The 12,827-nt window shown below is 40.3% G+C and overlaps 1 protein-coding gene across 5 annotated transcripts in view; it reads left to right on the top strand.

Annotated features, from left to right (window-relative positions):
• VEPH1 (ventricular zone expressed PH domain containing 1) overlaps positions 1 to 12,827 on the top strand; it is a 320,038-nt gene that overhangs the window by 169,423 nt on the left and 137,788 nt on the right. The window lies entirely within an intron of this gene.

Genomic DNA, 12,827 nt, shown 5'->3' with positions numbered 1-12,827 from the left:
AGCCTGCCAGGCTCCTCTGTCCATGGGATTTCCCAGGCAAGGCTCCTGGGGTGGGTTACCATTTCTTTCTCCAGGGGATCTTCCTATCCCAGGGATCAAACCCAAGTGCCCTGGTTGGCAGGCAGATTCTTTACCACTGAGCCACCTGGGAAGCCCCTTTCATTTAATGTTTACCTCTTAATTGAGGAGATTGTCTTTCTTCTCAAGGACATGGGGCTTAGTCATTTGGACTGTTCATGGCACTGAATTTATGGTTGCAGTTGTTCCTTGATTCTTCTCACAGGATATGAGTTTTAAAAAGGAAGGATTGGCTTGGAAGCCAGAAAATTCTACTCCTTGGTTTATGTGAATTTGTACTGTGTGACCTTCTGACTTTTTAGGAACACGGCATTTAGTTCCTCATGGAGGGTAGTTTCAATAACCTCAGAGTACCTTGGATATCAAATATGTCTTCAATGATGTTTAGTCAAGTTGTGTAAATGAGTTAGAAACATTTGGATTACATTTCCCTTAAAATATGCATAGAATTAAAATTAAGCAAAAATATGTTGGAGGCAATGCATGTTTTTCTAATCCCAAAACCTTGAAAAATGGGTTGAGACAAGTTTCTATATGTGAATACACATATCATTGGTATTTACAGGTTAATCCGATTGTCCTTCATTCGTTTTACTAAGAACTGATGTCATTGTACTTTGGACCATCTTTTCTCTACTAAATCTACATCAGATTTTCTAAGTTCTTCTAAAAATAACCTTGAAAATATTTAAGTAAAAGCTATCTTTTCCTGTAAATATAGACAAATTATGACTATTCCTATATCTCCTATCACATCCTTCTACTGAATTTTTATTTTACAGTCGTACTAGTTCATAAATACAATTATACCCTGGGGTTTTATGTTTGCTTGATTTTTTAACAAAACCTTCAAATTCTTAAAAATAATGTAATCTATATTAAGAGAATCAAGACAAGCATGGACATTTATCCTCATAGAACACTAACATTGTACAGTTTCTCCATAATTCCAATATCAAATGCACATTGAACACTTGAGATGTTTGTTAATGTTTCCAGTAATTTTGTCATGGTTAGCTTTGAATTCTCTGGACTATTGTGGATTTTTAATTTATGTGTGATAGCAAAAAGAATTATTCTGTCTTCCTGAAGTAATTTGTTAGGTATATAAATTAAATGGTTTATTTGAGAATTTAAAGCACTAAAACAAGAAACAGTTTCCAAAGCAAGGAATAAAATATAGCATATTGCCATCCTTGGTATGTTCAAGTGTTACCTGTGAATACCTTTCATGTAAATTATAGCCCCCTAATGGATAAAGGTACCTATTTAAGTTCAGCTTAGAAACTAGTTTTTTAAACTCTTTAAGAAATTCCCAAATGTTTTTTAGTCAAGCATTATTATTGTTATTAATAACTTTTAAGCTCATGCACATTTTAAAGAAATGTAATCCATGTGTTTCAAATTCATCCTCACTTTATCCATCAAGATATGGTTTGATAAACTGGCAAACTCTTCTGATACATATGAAATATTTTACTGATAATAGAAATCTTATCAAGTAATGATTTTTGCTGGTAGTAAGAGGTGTGCCCAGATTGCTGAAATTTTAACCCTATTGACTTTTGAAGACAAAAGTCTTTTTCTGGTTTTGGTCATACTCCTTTTCTTCCATCTCAGTTACTGTTAAAAAACAATGCCAACAACAAAAAGAACAAAACATAACGTGACATGAAATCATAGAATCAGACAGGGAGATATGGATTGGTTATTCTACTCAAGATAAGCTTGGAACCACCCCTATGATAAAGTAGTGATTAGGTACTATAAATCAGTTAAAGAATCTAAGAAAATTCCCCTTACTTTTTCTGTTCCAAAGCCTATACCCCCTTCACCACCACCTTTTTGGGATGAGTCTCAAATAATTTCTATTAGCAAGTCATTCATTTGTGTTCTCATTGTTTGTCCCTTTCCCCCCAAACCAAAGGGTCTAGCATTGTCCAGACAGAGGAGGAGCTGGAGTCAAGGACCTAGAGGGTGATGCGGGGATGGAGTGGCCCCAGGGAACATCCCCAGTGTCCCCAGAGCAAGTGAAGCACTCACTGCCTTTAGCCAGCACGGGCCAGGGGTGACAGCACCAGCCCAGAGGACAGGTAGGGTTGACATCTCTCGTGGGCAGCTGACCAGGGAAAGAAATCCATTGTAGCAGGAAGTCCAGCTGAAGTCAGCCAGCTTAAGCCTTCTCAGGTCACTGCCTTCTTCAGATGAATGACCTTCCAAGAATTACTTCTTTGGGCCCCGAAAAGGGGATTCCTGGAGCCGTTCCCTATCCTTGCATGAAGTTCCCAGATGGGCAAGCAGCTATGGTCTTTTCAGCTTGGGGAGCTTCAACCCGGTCCAGGGAGAGACAGAGTAGCACTTGGAACCTGAAGAGCTTTCCTGGGACCCTAGAGCAGGACCAGGGTGCCTTTCTTTCTTTTCCACTACCTTGGCTTACAGGGCTCTAGCTTCAATACCTGTTATCTAACATCCCCCACTGGCACACACTTTGCGAGATATGCGCTGAGAGTATCGAGGTTTGGAGTCCCAGACACAAAGCTGGAGTGGGGCGTCACTCCAGCCCCTGCAACTGAGATGAGAAGCAGGCCACGTGGGGCTCTGAATCAGCATGTGGTCACATCCCAGCAGACGCTGGACCTTCTCTATTCCCAGCGCCCAACACAGGGCCAGACGCAGAGCAGGCCCTCAACGCACACAGCTGAATGAATGAGTGAATGAACAGACAGGTGAACCACCAAAGAAGAGCAGGAGCAGGCCTGCCCAGAACCTGACCTTTAATGTGCGACTGAATTTCATCTTTTTGTCACGTGGGCTTTCACACTGCCTGTGACATTTCACTTACAATTAGGTCGGCAGCCTTTATTTCAATAGGAAAAGAAAAGTTTAGGGTGTTATTATGCAACATAAAAGGTTGAGAATACGCAGAGACTGCCACAAAGAAACAAATTAGATCTCAAACTCAGCATTAAAAAAGATTCAAAATGGTTAATCAGTTGCTTTCAATATGTGCATGATTATTTTTCAAAACATTTGCTAGATTGAAGAAAATACTGAATCAGGGAAAACTGATAATTGTTCTATTTAGATAAACGAGCTTCTTTATAGTTATTCATACAATTAGAGGAGAAAGTGCAGGAGTGAGGCTGCGGGATACAGTGGTTAGAAGCATGGGTTCAAGCAGCCAGAGTGGGGGCCAGGAGTCACTATTCTATAGTAACGGCCACTGTGTATTGAGAATTAAGTGAGCTACGCACCAAAAAAAAATTATTCCTAAAAGCTTTTGGTATTCTAAACTCAAAATTCAATCAATATTCATGTTGTAGGCTCCAGCTATCATGGACATTAATTACATGTGGATTTTTGTCTATAGGAAAAAATGGGGTGGGGCAGGCAAGGAACAGTGTAACTCCCCATAGCCTCCACTGCCTCTGCCTGTATATAGGAAAGGCGCGGGCTGAGCAACGGATGGATAGCTCTGTCTCCTGTGGGGAGAATGATCTTATTTTTCAAACTAAAAATGGCACATGTGAGCTGGAAAAAACTGTCAACTTATTTATATCCAATAGATGTTTATCAGATACAGGTCTTAGTTGCCGAGTATTTTGCATTTCTGAGACTGCGATTGCCTGAAATTTTTTGTGTACACAACAAACAACTCATCACTTATCCTTCAGAAGGCTAGTCCACTGTGATAATTTTGTGACAGCTGATTAACTGAATTTACCAACCACAGTTGATAAACTGTGACTGAACCTCAGTTCAGTCAGTCAGTTCAGTCGCTCAGTCATGTCCGACTCTGCTACCCCATGAATTGCAGCACGTCAGGCCTCCCTGTCCATCACCAACTCCCGGAGTTTACTCAAACTCAAGTTCATCAAGTTGGTGATGCCATCCAGCCATTTCATCCTCTGTTGACCCCTTCCCCTCCCGCCCCCAATCCCTCCCAGCATCAGGGTCTTTTCCAATGAGTCAACTCTTCAAATGAGGTGGCCAAAGTACTGGAGTTTCAGCTTCAGCATCAGTCCTTCCAATGAACACCCAGGACTGATCTCCTTCAGGATGGACTGATTGGATCTCCTTGCTGTCCAAGGGACCCTCAAGAGTCTTATCCAACACCACAGTTCAAAAGCACGAATTCTTCGGTGCTCAGTTTTCTTCCCAGTCCAACTCTCACATCCATACATGACCACTGGAAAAACCATAGCCTTGACTAGATGGACCTTTGTTGACAAAGTAATGTCTCTGCTTTTTAATATGCTGTCTAGGTTGGTCATAACTTTCCTTCCAAGGAGTAAGCGTCTTTTAATTTCATGGCTGCAGTAACCATCTGCAGTGATTTTGGAGCCCAAAAACTAAAGTCTGACACTGTTTCCCCATCTATTTCCCATGAAGTGATGGAACCAGAGGCCATGATCTTAGTTTTCTGAATGTTGAGCTTTAAGCCAACTTTTTCACTCTCCTCTTTCACTTTCATCAAGAGGTTTTTTAGTTCCTCTTCACTTTCTGCCATAAGGGTGGTGTCATCTGCATATCTGAGATTACTGATACTTCTCCTGGCAATCTTGATTCCATCTTGTGCTTCTTCCAGCCCCACACTTCTCATGATGTACTCTGTATATAAGTTAAATAAGCAGGGTGACAATATACAGCCTTGACGTGCTCCTTTCCCAATTTGGAACCAGTCTGTTGTTCCATGTCCAGGTCTAACTGTTGCTTCCTGACCTGCATATAGGTTTCTCAAGAGGCAGGTCAGGTGGTCTGGTATTTCCATCTCTTTCAGAATCTTCCACAGTTTATTGTGATCCACACAGTCAAAGGCTTTTGCATAGTCAATAAAGCAGAAATAGACGTTTTTCTATCAACCAATAGCACAACCCAATTCTAATCCATTAACTAGTGGAAAAAATTCCAAGTGAAGTTAATTTTTTATCATTATCAAAGTATAATGTTTACTGTAAAAAATTGGAAAATAGAGAAAGGATTAAAGAAAATTATCCTTAATCTTACCAGTTTATCACTGTTAGAAATTTTATGTATTTCTTTCCAAGACTGTATTGGAAAGCATTTTGACCTTTTCAGGAAGGGCTGTTTTTCAAAGATGATGAAAAATACTTTTTAATCAGATGGTGAAAATGTGGATTTCAAAAACATAGGCTAATTTAAAAGTTCAATTTAAAAATCTAAGCCAGCCATGTGTAATTATAACTACCTTTTGCTACAAAATTTAAGCAGGATAATCTTTTAAATGAAATACTTTTGTTGAAGTACCAGAAACAACAAACCTACTAGTAAGTTAGCATTAATTAGTATGTGAAGAGTTCTCAGATTTCAGATAAAAATTATCAGATTTTTTATGAATAAAATCTCATAGCTATGTTGAATCTAGATCAGTATCTTTCTTTAAAAGGATATTCTTTTGCCATACCTTAGTAAAATATGTTTCTTTCCTGGCTGTGGCATTCTCTTTGATACTAAGATTAAATGTAACAATTCAAAAAATTTCAACGTCCTTCGAACAAGTTTGAAACATAGAGAAATATTTATATCAAGTCATGCAATATAAATCATTGTCACCAGCTTTCATTCTAGACTGGAGTTTGGCAAATTTTTTCTGTAAAAGGTCAAGTAGTAAATATTTTAGGCAGAGACGTTCCACGAGGTCTTTGTTGCAGCTACCCAATTCTGTCACTGTAGTGTAAATGCATGGATGGGCATGACTAAGTTCCAATAAAACTTTATTTATACAAATAAGCAGTGAATCAGACAGGTAAACCAACAGCTCTAGCTTATTAAGCCTTATTCTAGACAGTCAGTTTTTACTGGCTGTCATATTCACCTAGAGTTTAGATGCAGTTTAAGAGTTTCTGACCTATCCCCCAGCCGTTGTACACACAAGACTTCCAGTAAACATGGCTGATTGACCCCATGTTTATCTCCACTATCACTAAAATGCCACATAAATAATAATGAGGAATTAAAAACTATAAACATAGGAGAATAGAGAAAACAGCAGACAAAGGATGTCAACAGAATGTTTGGCAAAGCAAAGGAGATGCAACCTTGGCAGTAAACAGTGCCTCAGTTCAGTTCAGTTCAGTCGCTCAGTCGTGTCCGACTCTTTGTGACCCCATGAACCGCAGCACACCAGGACTCTCCGTCCATCACCAACCCCCAGATTCCACCCAAACCCATGTCCATTGCATCAGTGATGCCATCCAACCATCTCACCCTCTGTCATCCCTTCTCCTCCTACCATCAATCTTTCCCAGCATCAGGGTCTTTTCCAATGAGTCAGCTCTCCGCATCAGGTGGCCAAAATATTGGAGTTTCAGCTTCAGCATCAGTCCTTCCAATGAACACCCAGGACTGATCTCCTTTAGGATGGACTGGTTGGATCTCCTTGCAGTCCAGGGGACTCTCAAGAGTCTTCTCCAACACCACAGTTCAAAAGCATCAATTCTTCGGCGCTCAGCTTTCTTCACAGTCCAACTCTCACATCCATACATGACCACTGGAAAAACCATAGCCTTGACTAGATGGACCTTTGTTGACAAAGTAATGTCTCTGCTTTTTAATATGCTGTATAGGTTGGTCATAACTTTCATTATAGGGGACTGGAGTGAAAAAACAGTGCCTAGGTAATATCATTTGTGGTCCAAGGGACGTGAGCATGAGAGGGCTTTTGTCAGTTCTGCTGAGCTCTAATGATCTAGTTAGGGTTGGAGGCAGCAAACTGCTTCTCAGGAAAATGGGGCCCAACCTGATGCAGTCACTGCCAGAGCTGCCACACTTAGCTTATTTGTAAAACTCAGAGTAGTTGGATGAGGGTAGGGGTGGAGGTCTTGACTCCAACTGTAAATGTTTTGATATTCAGTGGGCTTTTTAAATGAGAAGAATAGTGCCAACAAGGACTAGCAGTTTAACTGTTAGTGCTTTTTTTTAGAGCTATTAAGCTATTCTGAAACTCCCTCCTACCGTCTCTCTGAGACCCAAGGTAACAGTTTGCTCCTATCTGTACAGTCACTTCTGGTCCTCAGTGATGAACTTCCTCACCTGAGGAAGGAAGGGGCAGGAAGTTGGAAAACAAGAAATGGCAGAAAGCAGGTTTCTGGGTACTGATTTGCATATCTGGGTCTCTGTCCACAGAAGGAAGCTCAGACCAAGGGAGGCTGGTAGCTATGGTGCCAGATGGGCTATTCGGTATCTAACTTCACAGCCCTGCCTGGGCCCAGCAAACAAAGACAGAGTGTTGGGAAGCCATGTGCTCTGTTGTGACCGATACAAACTTCAAGGGTCACTGGAGTCATATATAACAAGCTTCCCTAACTCTGAGCCAATAACTCCCATCTCCTTTTCCCAGCAGATGTTTAGAGAGTTGAAGAGAAAAAAAGATATGCAAACTTGATTTAGGTGTTTTTTTTTTTTTTTTTTTTTGAGATAGACCCCTTTTGTGTTCCTTTCTGCCTTTTGTCCCAAAACCGACTCGTTATATTCAGGTCCCGCTTGCTCCATTCACAGGGAAAACCACTGGACTTCTTGAGTTATTGCGAACACTATCTCATTATTGTGTTTCCTTTGATTTGACTTCCTCTTCTCGTAATGAATCTTCCTGTCTTCTCTCTCTCTGTGATGTTCTCCCTCTCCTGTCTCAGTTCATTGTATTTGCATTTCTTTCTCCCACGCACATTCCTTCCATTCTTTAGTATTTGTCTACTTTGTTTGAGAATGTCAAAGCAAAAACACCCCCAAGACCCCATACGCACAAACTTTGGACTTTTCCTGGGCAACTTCTCAGAGAGCATTTTACTGACTCTAAGCCGTCCTAATATTGATGGAGGTGATTAGGGGAAGGGGCTGTTCACTGATCTTCCATTTTGGCAAAAAGTAAAATTAAAATCAAATTCAGCAGCCCCTTCTTCCCACCAGATTTAGGAAAGGCGTGGAATACAAGGAACTGTGAACCCTTCCTGGTGATAGTGCTTTAGCTCTGCCTACTCTGCCGATCTGATGCTGCCTGCTCCTGGTGCCTCTGGTTCTCCACCTGCTGGACTTAACACTAATGTGGATACTGAAGGCACCCTTGGCAAGCACATGTGCAGACAGCCTGTAGCTTTTACCCTTGGATTTAAGTGACAATTAATTGTATTTGGGGAAGGCCTGACCCAGTAAGATGAGAGAGCTGTAAGAGGGGGCATTTGCCACGTTGGACCTGCAGGAAGAACTTTGTCCATCTCGCTCAGAGCCAAGTGCAAGTGATTCAAACAGAGAGGAGTTATAAACTTAGTAAGGAAATAAATTAACTCTACTACCTTTTGTTATGCTCCTTATTACCATTTTATTCTTGGAGCGCAGTATAGTCAACATGGTTTCCTGTAAATTCACTGGGTCTGATTTGAGTTGCTTTTTGTGAATATGGTCTTTCTTTATATATAATTTTATGTATTTATTTATTTCTGGCTGTGCTGGGTCTTCGTTGCTGCTCGGGCTTTTCTCTAGTTGCAGTTCTTGGGCTTCTCACTGTGTTGGCTTCTTTTGTGGTAGAGCACAGACTCTAGGGCTCAGGCTTCAGTAGTTGAAGCACGTGAGGTCAGCAGTTGTGGCTCCCAAGCTCTAGACACAGGCTCAACAGTTGCAGCGTATGAGCTTAGCTGCTCTGCAGCAGCATGTGCAGTTTTCCCAGATCAGGCATCTAACCCCTGTATTCTCTGCCAATGAGCCACCAGGGCTTCAAGCCTGGATGCGGTCTCTTAAAGCTGGAAGGTCTTTTGTAAGCATCCTTCTATATAGGCTTAGAAATTAGACTCCTCCTGCAGCCAAAAATATGGAGTTTTCAAAGTTCTGTTCCAAGAGTTGCCAGTGGATCTTAGATGTAATCCAGGACAAGTTAGCTTTGAAGTCATCTATCGTGGATGAGGTTTATACACATTTAAAAAGAAAAAAACTAGGCTACCAGATCTAGCATAGCCTTTGAGGACAGTGTACATCAGCCTCATAGCCCAGGTTCTTTCCCATCATGGAGCCCAAAGCTGGGCCTGTCTGCCTTCATCCTTCACTTTGCTCACCCTTGCCAGTCCTAGAAGTCTCGACACAAATGTTGCTTCCTCAGAGCAGCCCTCTCTGACCACCACCCCAGTGTAAATTAGCTGTTCTCATACTGTTCTTTGGGAGTTTTTCTTTTTTTTTCTTCTTTTTCCTTCATAGTACTTATCACAGTTGTATTTTTGTGCGTTATTCTTTTTTGCTTGCATCCACCGCTAGATAAAATGAGTAGCACATCTTTTATTTACTGTATATTCTATGTCTGTACTGTAGGGGCTCAGTAAACACATGTTGAATGAATGACCTTTTAAAAATTCCTACGAGTCTATGTCTATACTGTACTAAATTCCTTTTGATATGTTTTTTTACTGCTTAGGAAAACCAATTTTCAAGGTGCCTTTTTAATAAACAGTTACCTATTTATTTGGCTGCACTGAGTCTTAGTTCTGCAGGATCTTTTTATTTTTTAAGTTGCAATATGCAGGATCTTTAGTTACAACATACAAACTCTCAGTTGTAGCATGCAGGATCTAGATCTAGTCCCCTGACCAGGGATCGAACCTGGGCTCCAAGCATTGGGAGCATGGAGTCTTAGACACCAGACCACCAGGGAAGTCCCCTAAAACCAATCTTTTATAAGGAGCTCTATTAGCGCAATCTAATCTTTGTATGTCTGGATATTTTGGATTCTATTTTTACAACTTCTGTTTTGACTACCTTCTTTCTAGCCACCCCCTTTCCCCCTTAAACAAGAAAATAGAGAATTACTATAAAATATTGAACAAAGAAATATATGTACAGCATAAATATTAGAAATAGACCACCGTTTGCTTTCTGTAATTGTTTGTCTTTGTATCAGTGTTCGTATCAAGGGGCTACATATTCATCACCATGAACTTCAGTTTCAGTTTAGTCCATCAGTCATGTCTGACTCTTTGCAACCCCATGGACTGTAACATGCCAGGCTTTCCTGTTCATCGTCAACTCCCGGAGCTTGCTCAGACTCATGTCCATAGAGTCAGTGATGCCATCCAACCATCTCATCCTCTGTCGTCCCCTTCTCCTCCCACCTTCAACCTTTCCCAGAATCAGGGTCTTTTCTAATGAGCCAGTTCTTTACATCAGGTGGCCAAAGTATTGGAGCTTCAGCCCCAGTCCTTCCAATGAATATTTAGAATTGATTTCCTTTGGGATTGACTGGTCTGATCTCCTTGCAGTCCAAGAGACTCTCAAGAGTCTTCTCCAACACCACAGTTCAAAAGCATCACTTCTTTGGCTCTCAGCTTTCTTTATGGGATTATTCCTCTAGTTTCTAGCTCCAGTAATTTCCCACATGGACTTGCTCTTTCCAAGTGGGTTGTCTCATCATGAGTAAGAATAGCTAACTTTACTGAGCATCTTTCTCAGTAAATGAATATTTGTTGAATAAAAGGATAACTTAGTAATTGTTTTTAATTAATCCTGATGAAAAGCATGTACCATCTAGTGACCATTATCCTCATTTTATAGATGAAAAAAGAGAAAGTCAAATAGCCAAAGTAATATGGCCAGTGGATGGCAAAATCAGGACTCAACCCTAAATACATACCTTGTTGCTGTCTGTCCATCCCACACTGCCTCTTTGGAAGTTCTGTTTTCATCCACATCCATACATTTTCCCACATCATTGCTCCTCTGGGTTCCCTCTGTTCAACTTCTCTAGGCCCACCAATCATCACCTCTAGATCAGTCTTAGATTCTCTGTCCTCAGTGATGGCAGGTACTGTTCATCTTGTACTTTGCCTTGGATTGGTTTTTAAAATATGTATGTATATGTATTCATATACTACTAATAGCTCTTAAATTGTGAGACTCTTCAATGAGTCTTTTTCTAGTTTCAGTATCCAGCCCAATGTACCACACTAGATAAATCTCCAAAGTGTCTGTTGACAATGATGATGTTAGATATTTCCCTGGGGCCAGATGTCAAATGAAATCAACCTTCTTCAAGCTTACTAGCTGTTCATATTGTTATGGCAACTGCATCAATGGCAGGTTATCTCTAACATCTTTCAGAATTTATGTTCTAAGAATACAGCTCATATACATTCCTCAGAAGCTTTCAGTTATACTTGTGGCCTGCAGCATTGAGTTTCCCTTAAGTCTAGAATTATGTTCTAAAATTAGCTTCCATATTCATAGTGTATCTCAGAACTGGCTGCACAAATTTAGTTGCTTTCTATTCAGTGAAACTTCTTTGAGCAGCAGCAAATGAAACAAGATGCTCCCTAGTTTTCCCATGTCAGACACATGATTGTGGAATCAACTTCCTGGTGGACATCTTGGGAAAGCCAGGCTCAGTTAGGAGTTGCTAAAGGCCACTTAAAAGAGCTTGAGACAATAGACATGTATGTTTGGAGTGCAACTTGCAACAACCTATCTGACATCATCGAACCTCTTGGTCAATACATATCACTGTCTTAGGAGTGTTTTATTGAGGTTGTCGAGGGGCAGTGAGGCCAGAATGCCTTAGTTCAGAACCACCAACCAGAGAGAAGAATGAAGTGGATGACTCACATGTAGACAATCTTAGGCTCATCTTCTTTTCCTCCAGGGGGAGAAATGTAAACAGACCCATTTTATTAGAGTTTAATACTAAAATTTCCTGTGCCCTAAATCTGGTGTCTGTTATACATTTTGCAGAATCATGAAGTAATTGGTAGCACGTGGCATGGTACCTGCAGGTGATCAGGGTTTGCCTGCCTAACCTCCATACAACTATTTATATATCTCTGCTTGGTGGAGCCAAATGTTTATTTATAACACATGGGCTTCCACTGACTCCATGTGACCACAGAGTGACTCTCTATCATTGCCAGAAATCAACCACATTTGCATCATGCAAAAAGTACAGATGTAAACTTATTTATATACAGACACATCCATATATATGTGTATTTAATTTAAAACTCGTATAAGTTCCAAAATTACTTTCATGTTTGCAAATTGTGCTAGCTTCTATGAGAATATTCCAGATTTGTTTCTCATCATATCACTGTTGACTACTTTGTATCCTTACTATTTGGACATCTAACTTGTATTTGGTGACCATCAAGAATACATGGTAGTTTTGATTTGTGTGTCTCTTATAATGAGTAGTGTTGAGCATCTTTTCATGTGTTTGTTGGCCATATGTATGTCTTCTTTGAAGAAATGTCTGTTTAGGTCTTCTGCTCATTTTTTGATTGAACTGTTTATTTGACTGATATTGAGCTGTATGAGCTGCTTATGTATTCTGGAGATTAATCATTTTTCAGTTGTTTCATTTGCAATTATTTTCTGTCATTCTGAGGGTTGTCTTTTAATCTAATTTATTGTTTCATTTGCTGTGCAAAAGCTGTTAAGTTTAATTATGTTACATTTATTACCACCTCACATCAGTTATAATGGCCATCACCAAAAATGTACAAATAATAAATGCTGGAGAGGATATGGAGAAAAGGGAACCGTGCTACACTGTTGGTGGGAATGTAAACTGATGCAGCCACTATGGAGAACAGCATGAAGATTCCTTAAAAAACTAGGAATAAATCTACTAGATGACCCAGCAAGCCCACTACTGGGCATATACTCTGAGAAAACCATAATTCTAAAAAACACATGTACCCCAGTGTTCATTGCAGCCCTATTTATATAGCCACGTTGCAACATGGAAGCAACCTAGATGTTCA

This window comes from Cervus elaphus, chromosome 19, assembly GCF_910594005.1.
Source record: "Cervus elaphus chromosome 19, mCerEla1.1, whole genome shotgun sequence".
NCBI lineage: Eukaryota > Metazoa > Chordata > Mammalia > Artiodactyla > Cervidae > Cervus > Cervus elaphus.
This window is presented reverse-complemented; position numbering and strand designations above follow the sequence as displayed.